This window comes from Anabrus simplex, chromosome 1, assembly GCF_040414725.1.
Source record: "Anabrus simplex isolate iqAnaSimp1 chromosome 1, ASM4041472v1, whole genome shotgun sequence".
NCBI classification, from domain to species: domain Eukaryota; kingdom Metazoa; phylum Arthropoda; class Insecta; order Orthoptera; family Tettigoniidae; genus Anabrus; species Anabrus simplex.
In genome coordinates this window covers 709,045,626-709,062,097 of record NC_090265.1, presented here as the reverse complement: position 1 = coordinate 709,062,097, position 16,472 = coordinate 709,045,626, and positions in this window count along the sequence as shown.

Sequence of the window (16,472 nt, the reverse complement as noted above, 5' to 3'; positions counted from 1 at the left end):
ATGTGCTGAATTACAAGCATTTTCGGGATTTCCCACATATGCTTAAGTACACTGCTTCTGCTTCCAAACAGCAAACCCATCACGGATCAGTTTTCTGTCCCTCACTCAGATATTGGATGCATGGTTCATAAATGCTCTTCTTTCCCTGGTGAACATCCTTAGCCTGGGACAAGTCTCTTTCTACCAGGCCCTGAAAATGGTTTTCTGTGGTTTCCCATTTTCACACCAGGCAAATGCTGGGGCTGTACCTTAATTAAGGCCAATGACCCTTCTTTCCCCACTCCTAGCCTTTCCCTCTCCCATCGTCGCCAAAGACCTATCTGTGCCGGTGCGACGTAAAGCAACTACCAAAAAAAAAAAAAAAAAAAAAAAAGCTTTCGACCAGGATGGTTGGATCAAGAATGTAACCGCGACGGGCTTGATTACACAAATAAAATAATAATAATAATAATAATAATAATAATAATAATAATAATAATAATAATTTACCGGGCGAGTTGGCCGTGCGCGTAGAAGGCGCGCGGCTGTGAGCTTGCATCCGGGAGATAGTAGGTTCGAATCCCACTATCGGCAGCCCTGAAGATGGTTTTCCGTGGTTTCCCATTTTCACACCAGGCAAATGCTGGGGCTGTACCTTAATTAAGGCCACGGCGCTTCCTTCCAACTCCTAGGCCTTTCCCATCGTCGCCATAAGACCTATTTGTGTCGGTGCGACGTAAAACCCCTAGCAAAAAAAAAATGATGAAGTTTTAAAACAGTAAAAGAAAAACTGAAGGTTCAACAAAAGCGTACAGCACAAAACGTAAACTACAGGTTAGGAAACATGACAACTACAGAATGGATGTGAACGCAGCCTTTTGCGAAGAAAGAAAACGTAGAGGGTAATTGCCCTTCTATTACCCACACATTTATTTTAAGAAAAAGAAAACAAATCAAAACTCATAACAGAAAGGAACAATAATCAAAAACTCAAAGTAGAAAGATCTTTGAAGGGAAATGTAGGGTGTAGCCACGTCTGCGGACATGCGCAGTTCGTTAAAAGAAATTTAATCACAGAATTTGAATTGAAGGAAAATTATCCAAAGATACATGATGATAAAATTGGGGCTAAAAATGAAACGGCGTATGGCTTTTAGTGCCAGGAGTGTCGGAGGACATGTTCGGTTCGCCAAGTGCAGGTCTTTAGACTTGACTCCCGTAGGCGACCTGCGCGTTGTGATGAGGATGAAATGATGAAGACGACACATACACCCTGCCCCCATGCCAGCGAAATTAACCAATGATGGTTAAAATTCCCGACCCTTCTGGGAATCGAACCCGGGACCCCTGTGGTCAAAGGCCAGCACGCTAACCATTTAGCCATGGAGCCGATCCCAATCTACACAAAAGTAGGAATAAGACCAAACACAGAGGTACAGAAAATTTGCATCACTACCTAAAACACTTCAGGTAATGTGCATAGATTTTCAGTACTTATGTAAGGCGACTCAGAAATATGGGGAGGCAAACCCGAGGGATAATACATTGTATGTTACAAAGTTAAGAGAGGAAAAGCTATTGCCCCCGAAACAAAGGTACAATATCTTAGCTGAAAAGCTAAGTCCTTTCGACAAATTTAGTTGTGAACGTGAATCTCCAGGATCAACTCCTGTGCAAGAAAAAGAAATTATCACATTTAAATCAAGTTGAAAACAGAAACAAACGTAGAAACAGTGCTTACTCTGAGACCGGGTTTCCCACCAGGGAACCAAGAGAGGAGCACGTCCGCTCACTAATAAGCCCAGTTCACACTAGATGTGCCAGGCTGTTCCAATCAAGTCTGATCAAAAATCGCTTATATTAATTAACTTGAATCGTTCTCACTTCATGTTCCGAGCCGTGCAAGGAAAGTTCGGTCTCCATCCGATCTGAGACCGGAACGGCTTGGCTGGGATCATCAATGACCATCTAGTCGGAACACGAGAAGGACCACCGGCGAAGAATCAACAGGATGCCGCTCCTCACTTTTGGGATAACCATGGACGACGAAAGATTAATTTAGTTCATGCGCATCAAGAACTGTATGATTTATCGCACAAAAATACAGCAAGTTTTTCAGTCGGCGTGGTGCATTCTCGGAACGAAGTACTCATCTGTTGAATATCTGCTTCAACGAATCTCAACAACCGCATAAAATCATAATGCGACATACGGAAGAACAGGTAAAATTTTGATTCATCGTCAACTAACTCTCGAAATAAGGTGAAAATTTCTCCTTCTCTGTTCCCGTTGTGTCAGTATTTGATGCACCCTGAACCTCCGACTGGCCCTATTCTCTCTTCTTCGTCCAATATCAAGACAATTTTGATTGAAAAAGGCATTTTAATTTTTGGCACTACTGTTTACTAGTGGACCTACCGGGATAGACTGAACAGAAAAGGGGGATCGAGCGTAGATCGGCTCGACCGCGTCACTTATAGTGTGAATCGGCGTGATAGATCCACACCCGGATCGTGACCTGCTCAGAATGGCCCGGCACATCTAGTGTGAACCGTGCTCTAGATGGTCAGATGATCAAAGACACAGATCCTACCTCGCTCCCACAGAAGGAGCAGGGTAAGGTCGAGAAACCGGAAACCACCAAAGAGAACCAATCAGAAAACAGGATTTACCCTCGACTTTCACATTTACATTAACTCTTAAGCCCGGTTCACACTAGATGTGCCGAACCGTTCTGAGCAAGTCATGATCCGGGCGTGGATCGATCCAGGCCAATTCACACTATACGTTCCGCGGTCGAGCCGATCCACGCTCGGTCTCCCTGTTCTGTTCAGTCTATCCCAGTAGGTCCGCTAGTAAACAGCAGTGCCAAAAATTAAAATGCCTTTTTCAATCAAACCATTAATTAAAATTGCCCTGATTTTGGACGAAGAAGAGGAGAATAGGCCCAGTTGCAGGTTTCGGGTGCATCAAATGCTGACAAAGTGAAAAGGAGAAGTAGAATTTTTCACCTTATTTCCGGAGTTAGTTGACGATGAATAAAAATTCTACCAGTACTTCCGTAAGTCGCATTATGATTTTGTGCGATTGTTGGGGTTCATTGAAGCAGATATTCAACAGATGAATACTTCCTTCCGAGAATGCATCACGCCGGCTGAAAAACTTGCTGTTTGTTTGAGGTAAGTTAACCATTTTGTTTGTTTGTTGTACAGGGATGGTTGGGGATACATTCAGGTAAGCGCCATTGCAAACTCTAAAAATTAACTTTATTAAAAAATATTAATGAACACATTACAGAAAATTAGACTACAGTAAAAGAAATAAAGTTTATGTTGAAAAATGTAGCCTCTTTTCACTGATTCTCTTGAAATGTTGCAATAAAACGGATAAGACCCCTTGGGCGGGCGGTTGCCCACAGATGAATCCGAACGGGCAGAAATTTGGTTTTGATTTTGTGGGTAGCTCGCTGGTATGAATTGTGGATTGGGAGATTATGGCAACGATGGTGAAGTGAGCCTTTCCTGAGGTGAACAGTTTCACGTAATGAAACCGTTTCTTGCAACTGGAGATTCGTTCCGAACCATTGCGTTTAGTTACCGTCTTGGGCACTCAAAAGTGCATGCGATTGTTCGTCAGGTGTGCCAAGCGATAATAAATAATTTATTATCAGTCTACATACCTACTCCCCGCAGAAGTGACTGGGAGCGGATCGCAAACACATTTCGGAATGTCTGGGATTTTCCCAATTGCATCGGCTGCCTTGATGGAAAGCATGTCGAAATAATGGCCCCTTCTAATAGTGGTTCAATCATTTTAACTACAAGAAGACCTTTTCTGTGGTTCTGCTTGCTTATGTTGATGCTGATCACAATTTCATAGCAGTGGACATAGGATCATACGGCAAAAACAGTGACGGTGGCATTTTTTTGTCTTCTCTATTAGGAAATGCTTTTAATAACGGGACCTTTAACATTTCAGAAGACTCTGTACTGCCCGGATTAGATATTTCAGCACCTCACGTGATTTTAGGAGATTCTGCATTTCCGCTAAAAACTTATTTAATGAGGCCCTACCGCAAGAATCAAGCGCAAGATAATAATGACGGAAAAATTTTCAACTACCAACACTGACGTGCGAAAAGAGTGGTGGAAAGCGCGTTTGGTATTATAACTCAGATGTTTCGCATTTACCTAAGAAAAATTAATTCTAAGCCCGATTATGTTGAAAATATAATTCTGACCACTTGCAGCCTCCATAATTATTTGCGCTATGATCGACTACATCTCATGGAACGTGCACCATCAAATGAAGAAATTGCAAGTGCTTTGACTAATTTACCACGTCTCTGTGCAAATGTCCAACAGGCCGCGTTTAATTAACACCAGAGAGAAATTCAAGACATACTTCAATTTCCCCGCAGGTAGTGTACCATGGCAAAATGACAGAATATAGTCTCTCATTTCACTTACAATTAGTTAAGTCCCTCTAACTGCATCAATTAACTAAATAATTTGAAATGTATTTCTTAGTTTATCTACAAACATTTCAAATTAATTACAAATTGAAAAACTTCAGCCAATGTCAAGTGTCAAAGTGAAAAATATTAATCAGTTGATAACGTGTGTTTGGCTCCGAAATTTTTTTACAGTCTCTTATAAATATTTCAATTTTATGTGTTTATTGAGTTTATACCATTTTTACAGAACTATACATATATTTCCTTATATGTTCGTACGTCTTGTTGTACATAATTTGTATGTTCTTCAGCAATTTCAAAATAAAGTAAAATTGTCTCTTTTGTTTACTCAGTTTGTCCAACTTTCTCGGAGATTTCGCACCACAGCTTCAACGTGTGTTTCATGTCGCTGTATTTTTTGTGCGATAAATCATACAGTTCTTGATACTCACGCGCGCACTCAATTCCATGGTTATCGCACAAGTGAGCAGTAGTGATGGGCGATATTTCACGAACTGTGATTTTTTTCACTGATATCAATAAATCACGAGTAACGACTGTTACTTTCTACGCTATCACTGTGATCAGCCGTGATTTCAAGATTTCACTTCAAGTGATCACCGTACGCCCTCTTAACTCTATATACCGAACTAGAATATTGTTACCTAAACTGTGACTGTGATCGATGTTGTGATCAGTCGTGATATCACGACATGTGCTGCCGCAACGGTATCCGCGCGAAGCGATGCGTTCAAGGCAGCAGCATCGCCATGATTACCAACAGTACGGACATTTGTTGATTTCATTTTTTAAGGACGTCAACATATCGTTCAGTATATAATGTATTTGTAGGAATTGAACACATTCCTCCCGAATATATTAACAACTGAAACTCTTATAATCGCTTGCAATATAAGTTTTAGGAAATTGTCAGTTGACTCTCAGTGTGGTATTATTTTTAAGCGCGCGTTCAAAAAAATCGTGGTGCACGGGACTCTCCTAGAATAGTAACAAACATGTATTTCTCCTGTATTTTGAAATACTAGAAAAAGGAAGAACAGTGACCTGTAGGAGTCCTTTAAAGAAGTGGATGGAAACTTCACATTATGTAATATGTGCAAACAGAAATTGTCTTAAAAAGAAGTACTTCAAATCTGAATAAACATTTGGAATGCAAGCACCTCTCACTTGCTTTGCCAGAAAGCAGTAGTCAACAATCGGCATGTATCTGATGATACAGACCTGGGATTTTAGACTCTAAAAAAATGTTTTAGGCACCTAAAATGGCCTTTTAAACAAGTAAATAGGTTTTTAAAAGAGAATATAGGCACTTCAAATATGCTTTAAAAATAGGCAGAAAATAGACTTTAAAATATGACAATATAGACCTACACTGTAATGTGATGTGATTTGTTTTTTTACCTTAAGTACATTAATGTGTTACAGGCTAGGCTACCCTTTCTAAATAGGAATAGTTGCAAAATGAAGGCATAATTAAACAGGCGTTTATTACAAACAGCTATGGATTAGGAAACAAAAAATTTCATCAGTACTGTCCTGAAATTAAATTAAATGCGGAGTACTGGTATGCGTATTTATTTGTGAGGAACATTCCTACTGCACTTTTCAGTCGTAGTTTGCTTTACAGTACATAACAATAATCTTCTCCAAATTTTCCACAGTCAGGCTGCATCTTTTGTTTGTTAAAACAATTTTAAAAGCAGAAAAAATGTGCTCTACAGATGTTGGAGGGGCATAGCAAAATTTACCTACATTTTTCAGTTCAATTTCACTAGGTAGGTCTACTTTTCCCCATCCATTACCTGATGTACCCTTTCCTGCACTGAATTACCTAGATTCTTCTGCAATACACTAGCCCACCTGTCTTTTATTTTATCCCTTACTTTACCCCTAGTACTTTGTATAATATTCTCAGCTTCCTCAATTACCTTACAAAATATATCTGTTTTGAGACTCTACTTTTTTTTTTCTATTTTTGTAATGATTGACTGGAAGAAATGAAAAATTTGCCTGAATATATGCAATGTCTCTCTGGACACTGGAATAATCCTTTAGCAGATCTTTGCCCATATGACACACATGCAAAGTTGTCTGTTAAAGGCATATTGTCTATCACAGATGTTCCATATAATACAGGGCAGCTTCCATTGAGGAACCCCAACGGCTGATGATTGGCTGTGGCGGAAAAGAATAGAGGGGAATTTCTCTCAGAAGATGGCTATTCTTGATGGAAGCTTACAGAACACTCTCTTCGTTGTTGAAATCAGATTATTTACTGCAGGCAACTTGGCCCTACTATTTCTGTGAGTCTCTGCAAGGCATGGGCCATGCAAGTAACATGAACATTAAAGAAGGGTAGAAAGTTTTAACGAGAGGTAGAGTAGCAATCATGTAGGAAGCAGCATTGGAGACAAGGAGAAGGTCTTTATAATCATCAACACTCCCAGGATACAACAACTGGAACCCCTTGTTGATGATGTACACAGTGCTTTGCTCTATTTTCTGAAGCTGCTAAGAACAAAGGAGAGCAGTAAATGCCAATTGGGTTCCAGTTTTCCTACTATAAGATTAGCAATGTACCTGCCCACAGAGTTGCTGGTTTTGTCCACATACAACCCTATGTAAGGACTCTCAAATATCCTCTGTGACTGGCAAAATTACCTCCTATATCTAAGTAGTTTTTCTTTAATGTAGATGTTGAAAGTATGTGTTGTTGGTGTATTTCTGTAAACAAATCTCTGAAAACATGACTATGCACAGAATTCCAGGGGATATTTTCAGCAACTAGGGCTCTAAACATATGAGCATAGAAACTACTGTGGATTGTGGGAGGTATACTTTGTGTGAGCAGAGTCTGTCCAATGTTACTTTTCATGGTTGATTTTGCTTTGTGACTTGCACTATCAGCATGTTCTTGTGAAATCTAAAACACAATAATGTGATGAAAATTACAGACTAAGATAAGGAATAGCTAATGAATAAAATTTGTAATTTTTAATTATTTCATTTAAACCACTATTACTCTAAAGTTAATTAAGAACACTCCAGGCCTCGAAAGGTCTTGGCTTTCATTTACAGCTGCTGCGCAGCTCTAAGCTTGCAGATATTAGATAGCCGTGTGGTCAGCACGTCACATCCCTCAAGTGTATTGCCGTGCCTCTGAGACCGCTGCTCATTGTAGCTTCCCAATTGCCCTCACGCAGCTGGGTCAACGCCTTTCCATACCTTACGTTTTTCTAAATTACTGCCGGTACTGGTATCTAGGGAAAGGTGCACTGGTATCGTTAACCTTACATTAGGTGGCTGAGAATAGTCATTCATCGTTATATTTTTCACTTGTGCCAAATAAATGTGTAGAATTTCATTTCCTAGCACATACCAAATAATCGGTTACAGTATAAAACACGACTGTTGCCAATATTGACCCTATTGTTTCCTTGACATATTGGTTGAACTTCGGCATGTCTACAAAAAACGAATGTAAATAATAAAATGATTATGTTTGTACGCCTAGAAGTAAATTGGCAACGACAGTGTCTGTAATGCAACCAAAATGTAGGCTGTTTATTAAATGCAAAACCTTAGGTGGCTGATTTTCTTATAAATGTTTACACAGAGATAGCCTAGTCACAATAACAAGGCATTCTCTTGATCACAAGCTACAAATAACAAGCAGCACGGACGATGCGGTGATTGTGATCACGTCAAGACTAAAAATCACTGATATCAGAAAATCACGATATCAAATCACGCTGTGACTCACAAATCACGGTATCGCTCATCACTAGTGAGCAGCGGCAGCCTGTTGATTCTTCGCCCTTGGCCCTTCACGCGTTCCCACTAGACGATCATTGGCGATCCCAGCCGAGCCGTTCCGGTCTCAGATCGGATGGAGACCGATGAGATGATCAGTTGATCTTTCCTTGCACGGCTCGGAACATGAAGTGAGAACGATTCCATTGAATTACATATAAGCGATTTTTGATCAGTCTTGCTCAGAACGGCTCGGCACATCTAGTGTGAACCGGGCTTTATTTCATCCAATCAAAAGTCTCTTCGTTCTTGCTGACAAATGTTCGAGAAAAGTCTTCGTTTACGCAACAGGAGACGCGCTTCCTGTGTAAGTACTCGCCGTTTCACAAATTTTAACACGAAAGCATAATATTAAATTCACAGATAAATGATAACTTGATACAACACATAAAAAGAAGTTTCTAAAACAGAATTCTTCCAAGTCTAAAGGTATAAATAAAATAATTTTTCAAACAATAAATTAAGATATTTCAGTCAATTCCCACTGCTGTCTTAATACTGCCGCAAACAATAAGAGCTGTTCGAGTCTGCTAGTGGATGGCAACAATATCTGCTCTTCTGTTGAATCCCGTGGAAGAGATACACTGTACTTCTTCATAAACTGTGTGGAAAATGTTTTGGTTCTTGTTTGAACGAAGTTCCTCTTGATAATGGTACCGACTGGATCAATGTGAATTTTGCTGTGACTGGTTTCACGAAAACTATTTACACCAATATCCTGCGTTCGTGCACAAAAAATTCAGCCAATCATCGGAGATAAGCTCCAGTAGTGACAGTGATGAACTCTCAAGAAATTTCGTAGAGCATGTTTACCACTATTACTTATTAAAGAATTGGTGTCCGCCTCTGTGGTGTAGTGGTTAGTATGATTAGTTGCCACTCCCGGAGGCCCAGGTTCGATTCCCGGCTCTGCCACAAAAATTTCAAAGTTGGTACGAGGACTGCAACGGGGTCCACTCAGCCTCGGGAGGTCTACGGAGTAGCAGGGGTTCGATTCCCACCTCAGCCATCCTCGAAGTAATTGTGCGTGGTTTCCTATTTCTTCTCCAGCCAAATGCCGTGATGGTACCTAACTTAGGGGCACGACCGCTTCCTTCCCTCTTCCTATTCTATCCCTTCCAATCTTCCCATCCTCCAACAAGGCCCCCCGTCCAGTATAGCTGGTGAGACCGCCTTGGTGAGATACTGGTCCTCGTTCCCAGTTGTATCCGCGGTCAAATTACTCACGTTCCAGAACACTGCCCTTGAGGCGGTAGAGGTGGGATCTCTCGCAGAGTCCGGGGGGAAACCAACCGTGCAGGGTAAATGGATTAAATAAGAAAACAAAAATAAATAAAAAACGGTACTTGATTTCGTACTATACCGTATTTTTAGCTTGCTTATCTGGAACCAGACAGTCAGCTGAAGGAGACCTGCTCGACGACCAAGGAAACAATGGCTTGACCAACTGAAGATAAACGTAGAGGAAGGGACTGGAGAGTGACTGTTGATGGAGAGAGATCGTTCAACACCAAGCTAGAAGGGTTGCATGATGATGATGATGACCTTCCTCATATGAAACTGTCATCAAATGTGTGTTGACCGGGCGAGTTGGCCGTGCAGTTAGGAGCGCGCAGCTGTGAACTTGCATCCGGGAGATAGTCGGTTCGAATCCTACTGTCGGCACCTAGGTCTTTCCTATCCCATCGTCGCCATAAGACCTATCTGTGTCGGTGCGACGTAAAGCAAATAGCAAAAAAGTGTGTGTTGTTCCGTGTCCGGATATTTCGTACCACGGACATTCGGTACCACTTGATTCTTGAGGACATTTCGTACCCTCTAGGTCGTTATCTACCTGCGAACGGTTTTCATGCAATCATCAAATATTTACACCAGGACAATCCGCACCACTTGATGTCAAATTGGAATTCCATTTCCACGCCAGCGGGCGTAATGTGCCTCACAGACACACTTTAGAAATCGGACACAAAAATAATTGACAACATTTGTTGAAGAAGACTTCCATATTATTGTCATAATTTCTCTTTAAACTATACTTAAGTAGTATAAGTGGATGGTTCGGCAGCCACCGCCACCGCTGGCCCCCTGAACCAGGCCTCCACCTTACTGACTGTGCTGACTGAGACTGCATGCTTAACCTCACATCACTTTATTTGGCGGGCGATTTGAAAAGTAAGGTAGTTGGCTAAGAGTTCACCTTTAACCACACTACGTGTTCAGGCTTAACCTCACAGACCCAGGGTTCGACCCTGAGCATAAGGACCTAAGTCCCAAATTCTATGCCAAAAAGTGCAAGCTGGACCCAACTGCTAACGTGATTATAGTCCAGAGTGTAAGTTTAACCTAACAGGTACGGATTCGACTACAAGCTTAACTTTACAGGTCCTGGATTCGACCCTAGGCTTAAGGACGTTAGCTTTACAGACCCATGTTTGATACCCAAACCGCACACACTAGCTAAGATTAGGGGCTTAACTTCACGCTAGGCAAGGGCTTAACTTCACATTCTGGTGGGGCTTCCATTCACACTTTTCAGGGGGCTTATGACGAGGCTTAACTTTACAGACCTCGGGTTCGACCCTAGACCTAAGGGCCTAAGACCCTAGTTCGAAGCTTAAGAGTACAAGCTATAATCTAAGAGACTCAAAGTTCAACACACGGGCTAACCGCATAAGAGTAGAATCTTAACCTAACAGACTTGAAATACTCTACCCGGGCTAACTGCAGGCCTAACGTTACGCTGACCACGCCTTAACCTAATTTAATGTTCTAGGACATGGAGTTGAACTTGGAACAAGATGGCGGCTATAAGGCTTAATACGTATGCTTTTACACTTCAAGTCCTATACCCGGACTAACTGCAGGTCTGACGTTACGCTGACCACGCGTCAACCTAACTTAACCTCCCGGGACTTGGAGTTGAACTTGGAACAAGATGTCGGCTATAAGACTTAATACATATGCTTTATTCATAGGGGCGCAACGTAATAATAGAAGGCTAACGCAGAGGTAATGTGCAAGATAGCTGCTATACAAGGGCTCTTAGGGGACTAACTCCGAGCAATTGCAAGCAAGTGGTGTATGACTACCTCCTCCTCCTCCTCCTCCTGAGTGCAAGCTTAACCTAACAGGCACGAATTCGACTCCAAGCTTAACCTCACAGGCTCTGGATTCGACCCCTAGGTTTAACCTTACAAGGAGCTTTAATGCCGATCTTGGTGGAAGTTGAAGTTGAAAAATGATGGTGGCTACACATTGTACTGATAGGACTAGGGAGATGGTATAAGACTTAATACATGTGCTTTATTCATAGAGACATAACTTACGAAGCAACTTCAAGTTCTTGAAGCTGAGTGGCTGCAGAGTCAAAGATGCTAGCGTGTGAGTTGATGCCTAACGTGCTATTGGTTTATGGTGTTTGGAACACTCAATTCTTGATTGTAATATTTCGAACTTATAGATTCGAACCCTAGAGACTTTCAACTGTCTACTGTAATGTTGAAATCACTTAGAGAGACAATGCAGATCTCAGTCTTTGAAGAGACATGAACTGTTCCGATTGTACGGTTATGGAAGAAGACAGTCAAAGTTTTAGTAACACAACAAGTCTACCTATCGACCCGTCTTCCACGTGTGAGTGTGAGGCCTGCTTCTTTGAACGAGTCAACTGCACATTAGTGAGTGAGGCTATTGATGCCTTTTATAAACATAAGTTTTTGTGGTAAATGCCAAAGCATTTAATACCCTACCTACCATCTAGTTTTGTGGCAAACTATGCCTCTAACGATGTAGAATATTCATGGAACCTGCTACCACTTCACCTTAAAATAACACCAGAAGTCGCTGCTTGTCGACGTTCCAATCAACATTACAATTGGTGAGGAAAAGATGGCTTCAACGATTGGGTTGGACCAAACGCTATGATCAAAGACTGTTTATAATGTTCCTCACAGTAATGTAATCTATTCGTGTTGTCTATATATCTATGGTTATTTATTGAAAAATAACAACTGCATTGAATGATCTACCCGACTTATTGGTTTGTTATAGTCCTTCTACTATGAGCAGTCATACCCCAAGCTGCTTAGCATTTGTATCATTCCTACCACAAGTACACGGGAAACTGATGACCATTTTGTCCAAAAACGAAAAGTTTACCGTGCTAATGACCATACTATTCTTACTACAAGTACACGGGAAACTGATAACCGCCTTATCCTAATAACCATACTATCCTCACCATAAGGCTGTACTAATAGGAATAGGGAGATGATGTAACACCTGATGCATATGCTTTATTCATAGGGGCATAACGCTGAAAGGCGACTTTAGGTTTTGGAATTAGCGACCGCATAAATGGCAGAAAGGGTAAGAAGGACTAAATGTTGAAAAGGAAAAACGGCTAAATGGCTAAAGGACAAAAGGGCAAACGGCTGTATGGCAAAAGAACTAAAGTGTAAAACGGCAAAAGGGCAGAACGGCACCTCCTCCCCCTCCTCGTCCTCCTAACAGAGAGCTCGATCCTCCCTATAGAAGACCTAAGGTTGCCTTTCAGCGTTACGCCTCTATGAATAAAGAATATATATTCTTACACCATCTCCTTAGTACAAAGTGTAGGCGCCATATACACGGGTTCCCCCTCTGCCCTTTTGCCCTTCTGCTCTTTTTCCCTTCTTCCCTTTTTCCCTTCTGCCCTTTTACCCTACTGCACGTTTGCCCCTCTGCCCTTTTCCCTTCTGCTCTTTTGCACTTTTGCCCTTCCGCCCTCCTGCCCTTCTGCACTTTTGCCCTTTTGACCGTCCGCCATTTCGCCATTTTGCCCTTCTTCACTTTCGCCCTTTTACACTTTTGCCCCTCTATCCTTGTTTCCTTCTGCTCCTCTGCCCTTTTGCCCTTCTGCCCTAATTGCCCTTCTGCCATTTTGCCATTATAGCATCAAGTCAGAAAACCCACAGCCTCCAACTACAGTTGCAGATCGAACTGTTTTTCGGATCTAAACATTAAGTGTTAATCTCTAAGTGATGTAAACGTTACGGCAGGCAATTAGAAGTATCTAAATTTCAAATCTGTCAGCATGAAAATTTAAAATAAAAATTTCAGTGTTTCAGACACTAAAAAACAGAGCGTTCCACGTCAGCACAAACGCTAGCGCAGTTGAATCTGCAGTCGTTCAGTTCCGAGACCCTGAGATCACCCTCTAACGTTACATCCATGTAAGCTATGAAAACTTATTAGGCTTTATGTCACCTCCCTAGTCTCATACCATGTATTGTCACTATCTTTTATCGGAATTCCAAGTTCAGCTCCAAGCCCCTCAGGTTGCATTCCGATATTACGCACCTATGAATAACGCACATTATTAAGCCTTACGCCATCTTCCTACACCGGTGCCGCCATCTTGTTCCATCGATTGACACGTTAATATGAGGTGTAGCTGCAATTTTTTAGAAGTTAATATTTGGATAAAGGCTAATAGCCTTGCCGGTATGGTTCATATAGGCAATATGTTGACATCTTTCTGATAAAATCCAGCCTCCTGCGTTGACTGACACCTTGATATCGGGTGCAGCTGCAATTGCTCGGAGTTAGTCCCGTAAGAGCCCTTGTACAGCGGCTATCTTACACATTACCCCCTGCGTTAGCCTTCTATTATTATGTTACGCCCCTATGAATAAAACATATGTATTAAGTCTTATAGCCGACATCTTGTTCCAAGTTCAACTCCAAGTCCCGGGAGGTTAAGTTAGGTTAACGCGTGGTAAGCGTAACGTTAGGCCTGCAGTTAGTTCGGGTATAGAACTTGAAGTGTAAAAGCATACGTATTAAGCCTTATAGCCGCCATCTTGTTCCAAGTTCAACTCCATGTCCTAGAAAATTAAATAAGGTTAAGGCGTAGTCAGCGTAACGTTAGGCCTACAGTTAGCCCGGGTATAGAATTTGAAGTCTGTTAGGTTAAGATTCTACTCTTATGCGGTTAGCCCGTGTGTTGAACTTTGAGTCTCTTAGATTATAGCTTGTACTCTTAAGCTTCAAACTAGGGTCTTAGGCCCTTAGGCCGAGGGTTGAACCCAAGGTCTGTAAAGTTAAATCTGGACAGAAGCCCCATGAAAAGTGTGAATGGAAGCCCCGCCAGAGTGTGAAGTTAAGCCCTTGCCTAGCGTGAAGTTAAGCCCGTACGCTTAGCTAGTGTGTGCGGTTTGGGTATCAAACATGGGTCTGTAAAGCTCACGTCCTTAAGCCTAGGGTCGAATCCAGGACCTTTAAGGTTAAGCTTGTAGTCGAATCCGTACCTGTTAGGTTAAGCTTACACTCTTGACTATAATCACGTTAGCAGTTGGTCCAGCTTGCACGTTTTGGCATAGAATTTGGGACTTAGGCCCCTAAACGTAGAGTCGAACCCGGGGTTTGTGAGGTTAAGCCTGAACACGTAGTGAGGTTAAAGGTGAACTCTTAGTTAACCACCTTACTTTTCAAATCGCCCGCCAAATAAAGTCATGTGAGGTTAAGCATGCAGTCTCAGAACCACAGTCAGTAAGGTGGAGGACTCATTTAGGGGGCCAGCGGTAGCGGTGGCTGCTGAACCATCCACTTATACTACTTACTTATAACTTATTTTTAAGTAAATATTATCATAAGAAAGTCGATTTTTAAATAAATCCTGAAATAAAATACAATAGAAATATACATCGTGTTCGGGCTCAATGTTCCTGACGATTATACGGATGCATAATATTACTGTTATTGTGAATATTTATAATATATTTATAATATTTATAAACTGCATTATTTCATTATCAAGTAAGTAAAATAAAATGTTCCGATGAACTGGCCGAAGGCTTGAAGGTCACGCGGAAACAGAAAACTACTGAAAGGTGGAAGTAGCTAGGTCCCCTCAAATGTCGAATACGAGGTAAGAGTTAACACTTGTTTCAATACGATCAGTTGCGCCCGACGGAAGGTTAACATTAGTGCGGTCACACCAGGCGGAGGCTTCTGCGCCACTAGTGGAAAATTGATACACAAAGAATAAATTAATTAGGACATCGTTCTTACTTCGCAATGCTTTCCACTCTTTCAAGTGGTACGAAATGTCCTAGAACCGTGTTGTTCTTATAAAATAAGAATATCAGGATATTGTAGAGTGCTGTCATCTTACGAATTTATACTTTGTTGTCGTCAATCTTAAGCCTTTCTTAATCCATTTACCCTGCAGGGTTGGTTGTTTACTTGGGCTCAGCGAGGGATCCCACCTATACTGCCTCAAGGGCAGTATCCTGGAGCGCGAGCCTTTGGATAGGGGAAAAAGAACCAGCAACTTGTCCAGGCAACTTGCTATGCTGAACAGGGGCCTTGTGGGTGGGATGGGAAGATTGGAAGGGATAAACAAGGAAGCGGCCGTGGCCTTAATTTAGGTACCATCCCAGCATTTGCCTGAAGGGGAAGTGGGGGAAACCACACAGAAAACTACTTCGAGAATGGCTGAGGAGGGAATCGAACTCCACCCCCTCTACTTAGTTGACCTCCCGAGGCTGAGTAAACCCCGTTCCAGCCCTTGTAACACTTTATAAATTTCGTAGCAGAACCGGGAATCGAATCCGGACCTCCGGTGGTAGCAGCTAATCACACTAACCACTATACCACAGAGGCGGACTACATTGATATTTGGCAGGCTTAAATTATTCTTATTTATTATGAACGTTGTGAAGAGTTATGAAAAAAAGCAAAAGTTAATTTGTGATTGAGTTAAATTCTGGAAATAGGAAAACAGTACAATATCACAACAAATGTCCTAATAAAATCTATGAATATCTGATTACATACACAATTATCAAAACTTACTACTTATCATCATTGAAAGTTTCAAATCACTATTGTAGTTTCAGAGTAAAGTGCACCTGTGTGTTGAGAAAGCTAATAGCTTGGTCCTACTAATGTAGCAACAACTACAGTATATGGTTCAAGCTTTCTTCAGCTTATCCCACTCATTTTTGGGATGCCTGGAGCCACCCAGGCTCATTTTGATTTACCCTTCCTGACGCCACGTGATTTTCCGATGAAAAACCCGGGATCGAGCGAGATTTGAACTTCAGACTTTCGGGCGGGAAGCCAGCAGCTAAGTCACTGAGCTAATGACGCACCCACAGCAAGTTTTACATTTTTAATTTATTTTTTAAATTACTCCCGTAGACCCGCAAGAAAACAC